The sequence below is a fragment of the Carlito syrichta genome, unplaced genomic scaffold (genome assembly GCF_000164805.1).
Source record: "Carlito syrichta isolate Samal-C Ts95f unplaced genomic scaffold, Tarsius_syrichta-2.0.1 Scaffold308666, whole genome shotgun sequence".
NCBI classification, from domain to species: Eukaryota; Metazoa; Chordata; class Mammalia; order Primates; family Tarsiidae; genus Carlito; species Carlito syrichta.
Genome location: NW_007252762.1, coordinates 60118 through 76500, shown reverse-complemented (window position 1 = coordinate 76500; position 16383 = coordinate 60118). Strand labels below are relative to the sequence as shown.

Sequence of the window (16383 nt, the reverse complement as noted above, 5' to 3'; positions counted from 1 at the left end):
CGGCGCCCCCGAGCGGGCTGAGCCTGGCAGCCCCGGGAGCGGGCAGGCGCCGGCCGAGCACACGGGGGCGGCGGGCTCCGGTGTAAGTAAGCCATCTGGGGTACCCGCCTGCCGCGACCACTCCGCGCCCGCACCCTTCCTGGACTGACCATTTTCTGTCCTGGCCCTGGGGCCTCCCGCGGGGTTCTTTGCACATGGCTTCAGGAATTACCTAGAATTTGACGACCGCCCTTTATGGGCCAGACCATAGCTGAGAGAGATTTCTTGAGACAACAGTCTGGAAATCCTCCTAGGCTTACCCTCCAAGGCTTCAAGATAGCGAGGTTAGAGGGCTCGAGAGAGCCTTGAGGAGAAGTCACTCATTCTGATTGAGGGATAGTGGGGTTGAGTTCACCAAGATGTTGCCTTCTGAAGTAGGCCTTGCAACTGCATTGCCCAGTTGGCGGGAGCCACTAGCCACATGTGACTTCTGCTCTCTGGAAATGTGGGTAGTCCGAAGGAGACGTGTTGTAGCTTATCAGTCACATGAGATTTAGAAGACTTCGTTTTAGAAAAGTAAACTAGCCCATGAGTGACATTTTGGGTATATATTGGGCTAAACATATTTGTATGTTTATGTTATATAACATAAAATTTTAATTTCCTTTACAGCAACTTGGATGGATTTAGAGTCTATAGTACTCAGTGATCTATCACAGAAACAAGGAACTGAGTACATGCTCTCACTCATAAGCAGACCCTGAACAATTATCATCATACTGTATATATATGAAAGGGATTGGCAGTAATGGTAAACTGGGGGGATGGGGGAAGGGCACACTTAATCAATAAGGGTACCTTATCTCAAACCAGGCGAAGTGGGGACCAAAGGGAGGCCCAAACTATACCTGTGCAATGACCATTTGTATACTCAACCATGAACTGTACCCATCTTTAAAATAAAAATTTTAAAAAGTTAATTTCACCCATTTTTATCTCAAATGTGGCTACTAATCGTTTTTAAATTACAAATGTGGCTTCTATTATATTTCTGTTGGACAGTGCTATTTTGAAGCATTAAGATGGATTCGACTGGAAAAGATGAGAAGGGCCTACAAGACAGTGAATAAACCCAATACCATTAGAATCTGCCTGTAACTATAAATCCCATTCACAGTCATTATTCCATCATTGCAACAAGATTGTAAAATTTTACGTAATAGACTTAAAAAATAAGTAACTTACTTAAGGTTATATGTGACAATCATTCCTCTACTACATATTTATTTTCTACCATGTACCAGACACTATCTGTAACTGAGTGCAAACTCGTTTGGTGCGCTACAAAACAGTCGATAAGTCAAAAGACAAGGAGTTGGAGCAAGGAAGCTGACTTTATTTCAGAGAACCAGCAAACCAAGATGACAGACTGGTGTCTCAAAGAACCATCTGAAGTCAGGACATATTTCAGGCTCTTTTTATGTTAAAGACATGGGAAAGAGGAGAGCATAGGGATCAAGAGGTGACTGTAGACCGCAGACAACATCTGGGTGCCAGTGATAGTCTGAGGAGGTTGGGAAACTTCTTTGTCCTTGATTAGAGTCACAGTGTTCCTATAAGTCTTTAACAAAACGTAGTTAGCTGTTTATATACTTCCCTATTAATCCCAGAGTTAGTTTCAAAAACTACATGATTGCTGTTTTTGTATTTTATCTTAGTGCTCTAAGAATTATCCTAGCCTATGTGCAGGAATGGGTAAAGGCCCCTGAAACAAAAATGGAGTTAGTTTTGTTGGTTCTTTTGCTATTTCACTGTTATATAACTAAATGCTGGGAATCAAAGAAAGGACTCTCAGTCTGTAAAAGCATATGCCAACAAATATTTGTGATAAAACATAATGGAGGTCAGAGAAGACTCACAGAAATCTTTAGGCAGAGAAGTGTGGGGAGGGCTCTGTAATGAGAAAGGGGAGAATGTGCTAGATGTGCAGTTAGGTAAGAGTATAGAGCATATACTAGGAGCAGATCTTGGGGTATGTGAAGGGAGTAGAAGAGGCAGGATTTGTATCCTGGGGTCCTGGAACTAAGTCCAGGGGTCTTTTCATTTATGCTACCACTGGTGATAAATACAAGGTGTGTCGATTGGTAGACTAGCAAAACCAATATCTCAGTGGCTTAGCTCCATAAAGTCACAGTGTGTAGCAGGTTGGTTGGGTCCAGTGAGTGGGATTTCTGCTCCTAGCATTCATGGAAGGACCAGGCTACTTGTATCTGGTAGCTCTGCCATCCCCCGTGGCCTTGGAATAGTCAAATCTGTGGGCCTCAGATAAGAAAGATTAGCCGTGAATGACTCGTCAGAGATATTAGAGGTCAGTCCTGGGAGTGGTGTACATATTTTTACCCTATTTTCTTAGCCAGAATTAATGTGCCTGGTCACATGGCCCTGCCTGGCAGGGTAGCTGGGAAGCAAAGTATGCGTGCCTGGCAGAAAAGAAAATGGGGTTTGATGAATACTTTAGCATTGCTTCTATCACACAATGTGATGTAACCAAGTACCTAAACCTGACTTTACCTGAAAAGAGTAGTTGAGGAGAGCTTGTAAATATAATAGCCGAGACTCTCCTCTCCTTCTGTTTGGGAAACAAAAGAGTGTGAGATTGTATCCAAAAGGAAGGAAGGAAGAGAGGGAGGAAGACAGGGATGGAGGGAATGAAGGACATGCTGTGGCACGCAGTAGCATGAAGGACATATGTGTAGGAGTGTCAGTATAGAGAAGAGATGAAGAGGAAACATTGATAGAGTAGTGGATGAAGGATTTTTTTATTTGTATGACATTTGAAAGGTAGTCACTATATTTATGTTGATGAGGAAATGTTAGACCTGATGGTTCTAAATACACCATGGTAAGGAAACTTGTGGTACTGGACTGCCCCATTGATGGAGTTCTGGTAACAACAGAATGGGATGAATTGGGCCCACAGCCAGATTCTAATGTGTAGAATACAGAGTTCCTTTGAACATGTTCTTCCTGGTGCTCTGGGAGTGTTCCCAGACTTCTATAGTCCATGTTTTCTACAGAACTTCAAAAGACATTAAGAGACTTAGTATTCTGCCTATCAACCTTGGCTCCTTCACTTCTGAACTCATATTCTGCTATGGTTTGAATAAGAAAGTTCAGTGCAAGTCTTCAACAGTTTAGAAGAAGGATAATGTTATATAAGCTCTTTTTAGTCAGCTGATTGTGATGAATTGCTAACCTTGCTTATAAAAACCTGTTCAGCCACAATATAACCATAACTTCATTAGAACCACCTTTTTGACACTACTTGTCTTCCATTCAGAATTTTGAACCTTGATGTCAGAGATGAATTTTCTACCAAAAGGGCACTGAAGAAAGTCCGTGGACAGTCTATGCCCATGACTATAAAGGAAAAGCAAAGACTGAGGGAAGTCTTGGGTTAGGACTCCTTTGAGGGAAGGGAAAGGGCTCTCTAGTCATTGGTAAATAATTATAGTGAACATTTAAGGGCACATTACAGTTTACAAGGTGTTTTGTGTACATGTGATCTTTGTCACTCGAGGAAGTAAATTATTTTTTATCCTTAGTGTACTGTCAAGGAAATAGTGGTTCAGATATTTAAAATTCTAGACCTATCACTTTTTAAATCTATAATCCCAAGTCAATTTATCTATATAAACCTCAGTTTCCTAATCTATGAAATGAATTTCATTATATCTCCTTCCTAGGATTGATGTGAGGGATAAAAGAGATGATGAAAAGAGATAATTTAATCTATAGTAAAATGTTCAATAAATGATAAAGCTGGATGATGGGTGAAAAGAGAACTTTAATAAGATGATGGACAGTGCAAAGATGGAATTAAAAGATACATTTTACTTCTAAGTCTCAGTGAGGTAGGAGAATGACTAGAATGGAGTGAGCTGGAGGTACAGGGGACAGAGTTGGGTGCTTGAACTGGAGATTAGGAAGGGATTGCAGTTGTTGGTAATAACTAGGTATAAGGTATGACTGTAAGAATGAGTAACTAAGTTGGTAGTCATGATCACCAAAGGTAGAAGAAAGTCAAAGAACTGAGAAGTTAGTGTGTTAGCAGGGTTAGTATTCAAAATATTTAACTACCACCACTAGCATGGGCCCATCAAAATAGATGGAGTCTATAGTACTCTTGGAGGGTATTACAGGCACCCTGTTGTACTATGTAATTCCCTTTTGATTTCTTTTCTTTTTGAATCAGGGTCATGCTCTGTTTTCTAGGCTGGAGTGCAGTGGCGCCATCACAGCTCACTGTAGCCTCAACCTCCTGGGCTCATGGGATCCTCCCACTCAGATTCTTGAGTGGTTGGGACTACAAGCACTCACCACCACGCCCCGCTAATTTTCTGATTTATGTGGTGGCAAGGTCTCACTATGTTGCCTAGGCTGGTCTCAAACTCCTGGGCTCAGGAATCCCTCTGTCTCCACCTCCTAAATGCTGGGATTACAGTCATGAACCACCATCCCCAGCCCCCTTTGCTTTCTGAATTGTGGAAGGGTCTGTTTAATCCTGGTGGAAAGGTCAGAGCATTGAGGCATGACACCCAAGGAGACTGGTCATGGCTATGAAATATTTCATGTTTTAGCAAGAAGTACAAAGATATTTTATTTTAGCAAGGGATAGAATCATATTTGTGCATACTTGTATGCAAGAGATGGAATGTCCACATGGAATTTGAAGTCACCAGGAATGATGATGGGGCTATGGAGAGCAGGATAGTGAGCCAATTGATGGAGTCTCTAATGAAAGAAAGGTGACCAGGAGTACAGTAGGTGATAATAACAAGGAGGGATAGTGTGTGGAATGATTTGATGACATGTGCTTCAAAGAATCTGGACATTATTTAGGAGGAAGGATGAAAATGATACTTGAGGCAGCAAAGAGGAACAAAAAGAATACTTATTCTACTTCAAACCCTAGGCAAGTATAAAGCAGAGACTTTTGAGTATATATACATATAAGTGTGTATGTGTGTGTGAAATATATATTGTTAAGAGATACAGTAAGAACTATGTTTTACATTGTGATCCAGCAATCCATTATTTATATAAATTGAAACAAAATATTCATGGGGCAATATTTGCATTAACTACACTTAGTACATGCTGATGGTTTGTATTGTTATTTCATTTAAAGTTTTCTATGTACTACCCACCAATTTGATTTCAAAACTCACTAGTGGGTTGCAACTAACCATTTGAAAAGCCTTTGTATGTAGGTTGTAGGATAAAAAAAAATAGCCACCCTTTGAGAGGGCTGCAAAAGAAGCATGCTTTGTCCTTAAGGGGTAGCCAGGGTTCAGTTAGATAAGGGTGGTAGCAGAAACATTCATCAAAGAAGATGAAGGATCTAGGGGATTTTATTGATGACAGACTCTGAATTATAGAGCTTGAAGTGGAAGGATTTCAGGGTTGTGTTGGGTGTTGGTGTCTGATTCAAGTTAGGCAATGTAGAGGACTACAGTAGGGTAAGAACTTCATGATGAGGAATGATCTGGAGGGCAAGGATTCTTGTGGTGAGTGTAGTAAGCAAGGATATAGGGCATGATGGGATTAGTAGTCTTCTAGGGAGGTGGGTAATCAGTTCTAATTATAGACCCTTTCTTGGGACTGGTCTCTTAGCTTGTCAGTGAAGTGTAAAGGTTTATTGGGTTGAGTAGAATCTGTGTGTGTGTGTGTGTGTGTGTGTGTGTGTGTGTGTGTGTATGAATGAAGGTCTCACTAGAAGTGTTCTGAGCTCTGTAGGCCCTTTTCAATCCTATTGTGGACAGGGCTAATGCTTTGAGAGGGGCATAGTTTCAGAAGTACCAGGGATCTGAGGGTCTGTTACATCATATGTGGCAAGGGGGTGATGGTAATGTGGTGTCAAGGCTTAAATTCAGTGGCCTACCCTTAAATCCTACTATTCTTGTTATTGAAGGAGAGTAAAGGAGTGGCCTTACACAGAGGTAACAGATTCTTGTATATACTTTAAGTAGGAAAATTTTAATTGAAAAGACAGCACTAAATTAAGTAGTGGGTAGGAGCGTGTCGTAGAAATAGCACTCAATTAAGATGTGTTTTTTAGTCCTGACTGGGCCTCTGGGTGACAAAATTAGAGTCTTAACCTTATCTATTAAATTTGCGTGTCATTCTTCTTTTCCTTAAAAGTTGTTGTGATGACTAAATTAAGTAAAAATATAGGCATGTGATATAAAATTTATAAAGCACCATTCAAATGCAAGATGTTGGCAATGGGCATTACTTGGCAGAGGTAATTTGTAAGTCAGTGCAGACAGTGGACCCCAGGCAGCTGTCAGTGACAGCTGGTGCTGCAATCAGGATAAGACTAGATGTTTTATAAAATTTAAAGATTCTCTTGATGGTAGAACACAAGGCAGATCTCTTTGTTACATATAGCAGCAAGCTACAGAAGGTTGCCACATAGAGCCACATAAAGGGGTTTCATCTAGGGACAAAGTAACAGCAAGCTGAACCTGCAGGAGGCTTGTGTGTGGCCAACAGGATGGGATTAGCTAGGTTTCTTGGACTTCACAGGGACTGGAGACTTCAAATAATCCTATGGGCTAACGAAAGGGATTGTCCTTGGGTGTTAATATCTGGGAGCCTCTGGAAGTTGAGTATGTGGGTATTTTAACCCAGAAGCGTTAGAGCCTCCTAAGGGAAGTAGTTGGAGTGGGAGCCTGGCACACTGCCCTCCAATGGTAATTGAGAGTTTTAACCATGACATCAAGACTGGGTCAAGACAGCACTTATGAAATATATTACACAAGGACAGCTTCTAAATGGTGCAATTTCAAACTATCATTTTGTTAATAGTACAAAGGCTTGCTCTAAATAGATTTCTTATTTGCTTTATTTTATATTTTCTTTATTTAGTGTTTTGTTTAATGAATTTATAAATTTTTTAGTTACAGACAATGTAAGCTTTAATTCTATCATCTATGACTCTTAACTTATATTTTAAGTAGACCAGATTATTGAATAATTGTAGAGAAATACTGGTACTATTGAGTACCCAGTGACAGAACAAGTTAGAAGCTGGGTTAAAAATTCTTCTGAGATGGAATGACTACTATTAGAAAGTCAAAGAACAACAAATGTTGGCACAGTTGTGGAGAAAAGGGAATGCTCATCCACTGTTGCTGGAATTGTAAACTAGTTCAACCTCGATGTAAAACAGTTTGGAGATTTCTCAAAGAACTAAAAATTGAATTTCCATTTGACTGAGCAATGTCACCACCAGGGATCTACTGAAAGGAAAAGAAATGAATATAGAAAAAAGATACCTGCATGGTATGTTCACTGCAGCATTATTTACAATGGCAAAATTATGGAACCAACCTAAGTGCCTACCAATGATTCAGTGGACAGAGAAAATGTGGAATATAGGCACCATGAAATCCCACACAACCTTAAAAAAAATGAAATCATGTACTTTGCAGCAACATGGATGGAGCTGTAAATTATCATCCTAAGTGAACTGACTCATAAACAGAAAACCAAGCACCACATATTCTCATTCATATGTGGGAGCTAAATGGTCACAAAGACAGAAATAATAAACACTGGGGACACCAATAAGGGGGAAGGGGGTCAGGGTTCAGAAATTACCTGTGGAATGCAATGTCCGTTATCTGGGGAACAGGCCACCTAAGACCCAGTTCCCAGCACTACACATTATGCACATATTAACATGCATGTGTGCCCACCGAATCTAAAATAAAAATGAGAAAAAAATTATTCTGAGATGATAAATACATATTGTATATAATGGTTGGAAGAATACAGTCTCAAAGTTGTTTTCCATATCAGTTTAGGATTATTTTGTTATTATATGCCTGTTGTAGGCAGATTCTAAGATGTCCCCTATTAGAGACAGAAAAAAAACAAAGTGCTTTTCCCTACTCTTTTTTCTCAGTCACTCAGTGCAACACTTCTGACACCCCCCAGAACCCCCAATTGTGTGGGGCTTTTTCCTACTTATCAAGCATTTTTCAAGCAGACGCCAATGGGCATCCTCTAATTTAGTGCAATTCTGACACTGTCTTCCTGGAGATAGCATCAGATCTCACAGGTCAAGGGCTTAGTCCCACAAGACTGCTGCCTAATTCAGATGCCAGTTGCAAGTCCCAGGTTTTGACCTGTGCTTCTGACTGATTGGCTATAAATTTCCTCAAAAGCAAAAATCTTTCTTCTGTGGAGATATTAATAACTTATCTATTTCCCAAGCAGAATCACATACTTTTTCTTACCCTAAGGTACACTTCTTTTGCCTTAGTGTCTTTTGCAGAGCTGTTTCATTCTTTATACTATAGATGAAGTGGTTCACAAAGGACATAATCACTTGTTCTGAATAAAGACCAACCACTTGTTCCAACACTGAGCCTGAAGTGGGACTTGGGTACCTGAAAAAAAACTGTCCCACAGAAGAAGAAAACCACAGTGAGCTGGGAAGAGCATTGTGAAGAAGGTTCTGTCTTGGCTCTCAGAGGAGCAGATACTAATTGTGGCAGAAATTATTCTGGTCTAAGAGAAGAGGATTAGGGAAAGTGCTAGAAGCCCCAATATGCATATGGCACAGCTAGAAGAATCTCATTGATGGTGGGGTCAGTGTAGGACAGAAGGAAAAGTGGAGGCAGCTCACAGCAGCAATGGGGATGATGTTGGACCTGTAGAAATGCAACTTGTGGATGAAGAGACTACTCATCAAGGAAATCATAATTCCCACTGTCCAAGCAATGCTCACAATCACAACGCAGAGAGGTCTGTTCATGACCATGGTGTAGACCAGAGATTTCATATGGTAGCATGACAATCACAGGCCATGGCAGAGAGTAGATGGACTTCTGTTCCCCCTGAGTGGAAAGTAAACTTCAGGTGATACAACCCCACGCTGAGATGCTTTTTTTCTGAGAGAGAAAATTTTTTAGCGTTTTAGGCACAGTGACTGAGGAGAAACTGATATCTAGAAAGAACAAATGACCAAGGAAGAAGTACATAGGTGTGTGGAGGTGAAAATCAGCCCTGATTGCCAAGATCATCACTAGTTTCTCCATCGAAGTCAGGAGATAAATAGCACAAAGAACATGGTCTGGATCTTTGGTCACTGGGGGGTACCAGAAGGATAACTCAGTAATAATACTGACATTTTTCATGGTTGCTTAGAAACATTCCTCAAAAGAAAGGAATGGTTCTCCACTTGAATCATTCTTAGTGGACAAGCGTTTTCCACTTTACTCCTTACCTACAGACAAAGATGGAAAACTCAGGATAGGAAAGTTTCTGCCCAAATGCAGTCTCCTCACATGCCCTTCTTTTCTACTTATGAGCACTGTCTTACCATAATCTTTATACCTTCATCCTACTCCATCACTCTTAATAAATGTTCCAAGTACACACAAATCAGGCAGGTCTTGGAGTCAAAACAAGGGGAATTACAAAGCTTAGAAAACCCTCTATGAGTAAGGGCTGAGGCCCACAGGAAAGTGATTACTTCTCAGAATAGTAAGATCATATACTCACACTACATGAGGGCATTTGCACAACATACTTTAACCTCTTCATTTTACAAATGCATTGCCCATGACCTCATAGAAAAGTAATGTCAACATTACAAGAATGCATTGCCCATGACCTCATAGCAAAGTAATGTCAACATTGGGACTAGAGCCACGTGTTTCAACTAGTCTTATGTGCTTCCTAGTATACCATACTTGGTGGTTTAAAGTTGATTATAAATCTGAGTCTTATGTGGTTTTGAGGTCGTGTGCAATTTTGCTAGTAGAGAGTTCACTTAAATTATATTCTAATACTCCTTGACTCTGAGACTCAGACAGTGGTCTCTACAGTCTGTGCTAGCTGTTACTGATGTGAAAAAAACACTAGTCTTGGAGTAAGAACCTTAGTTTAAGTCCTGGGCCACACATTATAGTGGTATCATCTGGAAAAGTTAGTTTTTTAAGCCTGAACTTATTCATTTTAAAGCTTGAATAAAGGAAGTAAATACCTTTGTAAACCATATAGCCAATGGCATGCTATACAAAAATAAAACATATATGTATAAACAAAGACTGACATAGAATTTTTAAAAGTAAAAATGGTTTCTCTATTGTATAGAAGGCTAATGGACATTTTTCCTTTTTTCTTTCTTTTTGTTTTACTTGTATAGATTTGGAGGGTACAAATGTAGTGTTGTTACACGGATATATTGCTTAGTGTTGAAGTGTGGGTGATAAGCTTTTAGTGTAGCCATCATTCTAATAGTGCACGTTGTATCCCTTAAGTAATTTCTCATCCCTCAGCCCCCACCCTTTCACCAAAGTTTCCAATGTCATTTATTTCCAATATAAATTTATTGCGTGTGCACAAAAACCAGAATTATCTTTTGGAGGGTGTGCCCCTTGTAGTACAGGCTTCCCCAGCTAGGTGAGTGTTCTAGGAACCCATCAGCATCAGTGTACTGGCTAACATTGTTGTGAGAGGCTGCATTCAGCTTCAGTGCTTTTTTTTTTTCTGGAGATTCTTTCAACATATTTGCTCATTTCATGATGGGTGGTTTACAAGTGTGCCTGCCCATACCACACTGAGTGTTCAGCAGTTTTTGACCAAAAACAGCATGACCCCTGTGCCCCATCCTCCCTATTCATCCAATCTTGCCCCAAGTGACATTTTTTTTTTGTTTTCCCAGATGAAAAAAGTCCTCAAAGGGGAACATTCTGCCTATGTAGAAGAGGTGAAACAAGAAATGGCAGAAGCACTAGAAGATATCAAAATCGACAAATTCGAAACTGTTTGGGACAGTGGAAAAAGCATCTCAATAGGTGTATTGCACTTCCCTTGGTTATTTAAAAGTGTGTTGTTTAATTTTCACATATTTGTAGGTGTCTTAAAATTCTTCCTGTTTGACTTCTAATTTTATCACATTGTCAGAAAATGAACTTTGCATGATTTCAATTCTTTTAAATGTATTAAGTTTTGGTTTATGGCTTAGCATATAGTCTAGTCTGGAAAGTAGTGCATATCCACTTGAGCAGAATGTATATTTTACAATTGTTGGGTGGAATTTTCTATAGATCATTCAGTCTAGTTGGCTTATAGTGTTGTTGGAAGCTAGGTATTGATGTGTCAAATATTAATGGCGATTTGTCTTTCTCCCTTCAATTTGTCACTTTTTGTTTTTTGCAACATATCACCTTAATACCTTTGCTGTTTCTTTTACTATATGTTGTAATAATTTCAATAATATATAAAAATGATAAATCTAAAAAAATCGGGGTATTGCATCAAATGGAGAGTAGTCTGAAGGTGACAAGTTTAAACATGTAAGAATAAATACACATTTTTAAATAAATAAATTCTGAGGGGTTTGGAAGTCTTCCTCCACCTAACTTTGTTTTCACCAGAAAGAAAAAGGCATAAGAAAAACTAGATTGAAGTGAGATAAAAGTCCCAAGACAAAAGAAGCTGGTGTTCTAAAAAGCAATTTGTTTTGTGGTCTTTTCCCCATCATCGTTGGACATCATAGTACTTTTATTTCACTTGGGTACATGGGACTAGATCAGATGCCCTCTTGAAATCCCCAGACCAAGGATTTCAAGAGCTCTTAAAGGGCAATGTTTTCAAGGTATGTTGGACAGAATCCTATATGTTCTATTATAGCACTTCAGGGGCCACTATGTGTTGAGGAGGTGAGGAGTTAGAGAGTGTCTCTGGTCCTTCACATCCACCTCAGTTGATCTGTGGCTCCTTTTATCTTTTTAGTCATACTTGGTTTGGGTGTTAGGGTTTTGTTGAAGCGAAAGATTCCATTTTGAATCATTTTCTAAAACTGGAGATTCCATGGCATATATATCTAGCTCTAGCTCTCTCTATTCTCCATCCTTTTCATTTCCAATCCTCCAGGAAATCTTCCTCCTACTCTTCATTTGGCTGTGCAGCCAGTAACACATTTTAAAATAAAAGGCTAACTTTTTTTAAGGTCCAGAACTTTATACAACAAGGAACAGAACAGGAAGACTTCAGATGAATGAAGGGCAGAAGGCACAATCTTCTAGCTTAGCCATTGGAGGTAGCGATGCCTGACTTTGAGAAAGGCACTTCCTTAATCTGTGTCCAGTTTCCTCCTGTGTAAAAATGAGGAGCATGGACCCATTGTCTATGCAGACCCCTCCCAGTTATATACACCTATGCGCCTCTAGGTCTTTCTCACCAACCTTACCGAGCTGGGCTGCTCTGAGTCTGACACCATCTTTTGACTTCTGATTCAGGATGCCTGCCACAGGGTACTGTTGCTAGAAGGAGACTTGGTGCTAGCAGATCCCAGGAAAATCAGACTTTGTTTCTTAGTTATATGACTGGAGATAGGTACAGACAGGCAGTGGTTTAAAGCCAAAGTGTTCAAGCATCCACTAGGCTCTGGCATAGATCTTTCTGGAGATGGCCCTCTTAAGACTTAAGTATTTCTCTTTTTTAAAAATCGGCTTTCACTCTCTCCGTCCTGAAGGAGAGCTCCTGGTCAGTTTGTGAGACTGCTGTTTCTTTCCTCATGAAATTCCTGGGATTGTGTGCCAGGCAGGCCTCTGGAAGGAATGGTGAGAAGGAGCCCTAGAGAGTTAGAAATTGTTCACTGCACTCATGGGAGAGATAGCATTAGCCAGAGTGAAAGGAGCCACTGGGCCAGGACAGAGTGGCTACTGACATAGCTGTTACCAGGCGAGATCTGGCTGAGGGCACAGGAGTGCTGAAAGCTCCTGGCTACAAATTGCTCTGCCAATTAAGAAGCCAGGGATAAGGAGGCTCTGTAAAGGATCTGTTTGGTCTCTGTCAGCACTGATTCTGAATGTGTGTGTGCACATGCAAACATATACCTAAGGATACACAATTTAAAAATTTCATTACTCCTACAGAGCCATCTACTCCTTTCATTACACTCATTTCTCCAACTCTCAGCTCAGGCTCCTACCTACTACTTCATGGTGATAATGTTCCTTTCTCTACTTTAGTTTTGTTCTCTCTCTCTCTCTCTCTCTCTCTCTTTCTCGTGCACGCGCGTGTGTGCACGTGCGCCCTTGTTCTCTATCTCTATCTCTATCACTATCTCTATCTCTATCTCTTCTCTATCTCTATCTCTATCTCTCTGGCTTTTAACACTGGTTGTGTTTAAGTAGTTTTTCCTAAATAAAAGTGAGGTGGGCATAATTAGTAGCCCTTCCCCATCCAGAGAGAGTTGGCTTTTCTAAAACCAGCCTTGATTGTCCTGGGTGTGGCAGGGAAAGACCTTCTATGCTAAGGAAACATGATCAGTACAGACACAAGAAAGGTGAAACTTTGGCTTACCTCTGTAAATTGGAAGTTACTCTTCTATAACAGGACTGGAGGGAAGGTAACCATTTGTAGTATATGAGAAAGCACATCAGACTGCAGGCTGCTTGATTTCCCTACTACTTCCTTGTTTTCTCTTCTCTTCATAGTCAAAATTTTTTGGAAGGAGAGTCTATATCAGCCTCCTCCTCATTCACTTCTCAGTTCATTGTCATCTCTCTTTTTCTGCTACTACTTCTGCCCTTGGGGACAATTCACTTACTGTATTCAGAAACCCAAGAGAGACATAAAGGCTGTGGTTGATTGGTGGGCTTGCCTGGTCTTCGGTGGAGAAGACTTTGCCGTCGCCCTCAGAAAAGGGGATGTCCAGGATGATTCTGGAGTAGGAAGAAAGGATTAGGGATAATTTATAAGTCCTGGAAAATTACCTGTTGGCAGTAATGTCTGTGTTGAATGAAGAAGTAGAGGCAACTCAGTGTTGAAGAGGGTATAGAAGAGTAAGTTGAATTTATTAGTCAGCTGAGGGCAGGTAATGCTGTGATAACAAGTGACCTAAAATTTCAATGGCTAGCAACAATGAAGATTTGTTTCTCATGCTGCATGTCCTTTGAAACAGCTGTGGTTTTGTTGTTACACAGTCTTTTCTTCAGGACCTAGGCTTCAGGGAGCAGCCTTTAAATTGGGACATGGCTGGTGTTTGCACTTATGGAAAAGAGTGAAATGGTGAACTGTGCATTGGTTCATAACATGTCTGCTCAGGAGTGACACATGAGACTTTTTCCTACATTTCACTGGCCAAAGGAAATCATGTGGCCACACGAGTTAAACAGGGCAGAGATATATCATCCTCCCACAGGGAGGTATACGGAGAGCCCATGGTGAAACCTGAGATAAATGTGATGGGAAGAAAGTACAATTCTTCCCCAGAAGGACCTTCATGTTGTGGATAGAAGTTTTGGTCATCAAGGAGGTCAAAATCTGCTTTCATCACTTTCTATCCTTTCTTACCCTCCATAAAAATGCAAATAAACTGCTCTTGACTATGGAATAGAACAAGACACTAGACAGTTTAACTGTTACAGACCATACCAGATAATAGTCAGGCTTCAAGGTACCCTAAGAAGAATAATGAAACTTTAGGCAACATAGTTCTCAGTGAGAAATATAGCATTTTCCTCAATTTATTAGCTTCTTGTTAGGATACCTTCCACTAGAAGTTTTCAGAGAAGGTGGCATAACTTTTCTGAGGCTCTCTACTATTAAAAACATTATTGTGCCCTAACTTTTAAGAGAGAATATCAACAAAACCACATGATTATATCATTAGATGCAGAAAAAGCTTTTAATAAAATACAGTACCTCTTCTTGACAAAAATCCTCGAACATCTAGGCATACAGGGAACATACCTCAAAATAGTAAAAGCCATCTACAAGAAACCCACAGCCAGCATACTCTTAGACAAAAACTGGAACCATTTCCCTTGAAAACTGGAACAAGACAAGGATGCCCACTCTCACCCCCCCCCATTCAACATAGTATTGGAAGTCCTGGCTAGAGCAATCAGAGAAGAGAAGGCAATCAGGGGTATCTAAACAGGAAAAGAGGAAGTCAAGTTATCTCTCTTTGCAGACGACATGATTGTGTACCTTGAAAACCCAAGAGAATCTGTCAAAAACTTCCTTACACTGATAAAGGACTTTGACAAAGTCTCAGGGAATAAAATAAATGTGCAAAAGACAACTGCATTTCTTTACACCAATAATAAACAAACAGAAACCCAAATAAAAAGCACAATTCCATTCACATTAGCCACGCAAAAAAATGAAATACCTTGGCATCTTCCTAACCAGAAACGTTAAAGACCTTTACAATGAAAACTACAAAACACTGCTCAAAAAAATCAAAGATGACACAAACAAGTGGAAAAATATCCCATGATCATGGATTGGAAGAATCAACATTGTGAAGATGTCCATCTTACGTAAGGCAATCTACAGATTTAATGCAATACCCATCAAATTACCAATAACATTCTTCTCAGATCTAAAAAAAAATACAGGAATTCATATGGAAACATAAACGACCAAGAATAGCCAGAACAATCCTCAGCAAAAAAAAAACCAAAGCAGGTGGTATCACATTACCAGACTTCAAACTTTACTATAAAGCTACAATCATTAAAACAGCTTGGCATTGGTATAGGAACAGGCATATAGATCAATGGAATTGAATTGAGATTCCAGAAGCAAAACCTCAATTTCTCAACCAACTCATCTTCAACAAGGCCTCCACCACCTACCACTGGGGAGAGGAGAACCTATTCAGTAAATGGTGCTGGGAAAACTGGCTGACCACATGCAGAAGATTCAAACAGGACCCCTATCTATCCCCATACACAAAAATTAACTTCAAATGGATCAGAGACCTAAATGTAAAATCTCAAACCATAAGAACCTTAGAAAACGAAGGACACACCCTTATGGAAATTGGAACTGGCATCCAATTCCTGAACAAAACCCAAAACACATGGGCCATAAGAGAGAAGATAGACAAGTGGAACCTCATTAAACTGACAAGCTTCTGCAAAGCCAAAGAAACCATCAAGAGAGCAGGGAGACAGCCCACAGACTGGGAAAAAGTATTTGCCAACTCCATGTCTGACAAAGGCCTAACATCTTGGATCTACAAGGAACTCAAATGTGCTGAAAAGAAAAAATAAACAACCCCATTACAAAGTGGGCAAAAGATATGAACAGACACTTCTCAAAAGAAGACATACGAGCAGCCAACAGACACATGAAGAAATGTTCAACCTCACTAATCATCAAGGAGATGCAAATTAAAACTACACTGAGATACCACCTAACTCCAGTCAGAATGGCCTTTATCAACTTAAAAAATAACAGATGCTGGAGAGGACGTGGTGAAAAGGGAACACTTCTACACTGTTGGTGGGAGTGTAAACTAGTGCAGCCTCTGTGGAAATCAGTGTGGCGATTCCTAAAATCTCTAAAAATTGACCTTCC

The 16383-nt window shown here is 40.1% G+C and overlaps 1 protein-coding gene across 1 annotated transcript in view; it reads right to left on the bottom strand.

Annotated features, from left to right (window-relative positions):
* ZNF641 (zinc finger protein 641) overlaps nt 1–182 on the bottom strand; it is an 11177-nt gene extending 10995 nt beyond the window's left edge. The window contains exon 1 of the mRNA XM_021716286.1: nt 150–182. The gene's annotated coding sequence lies outside the window, so the exon portion shown is untranslated. The remainder of the gene's footprint in view (nt 1–149) is intronic.
* Nucleotides 183–16383: the final 16201 nt, after the last annotated feature.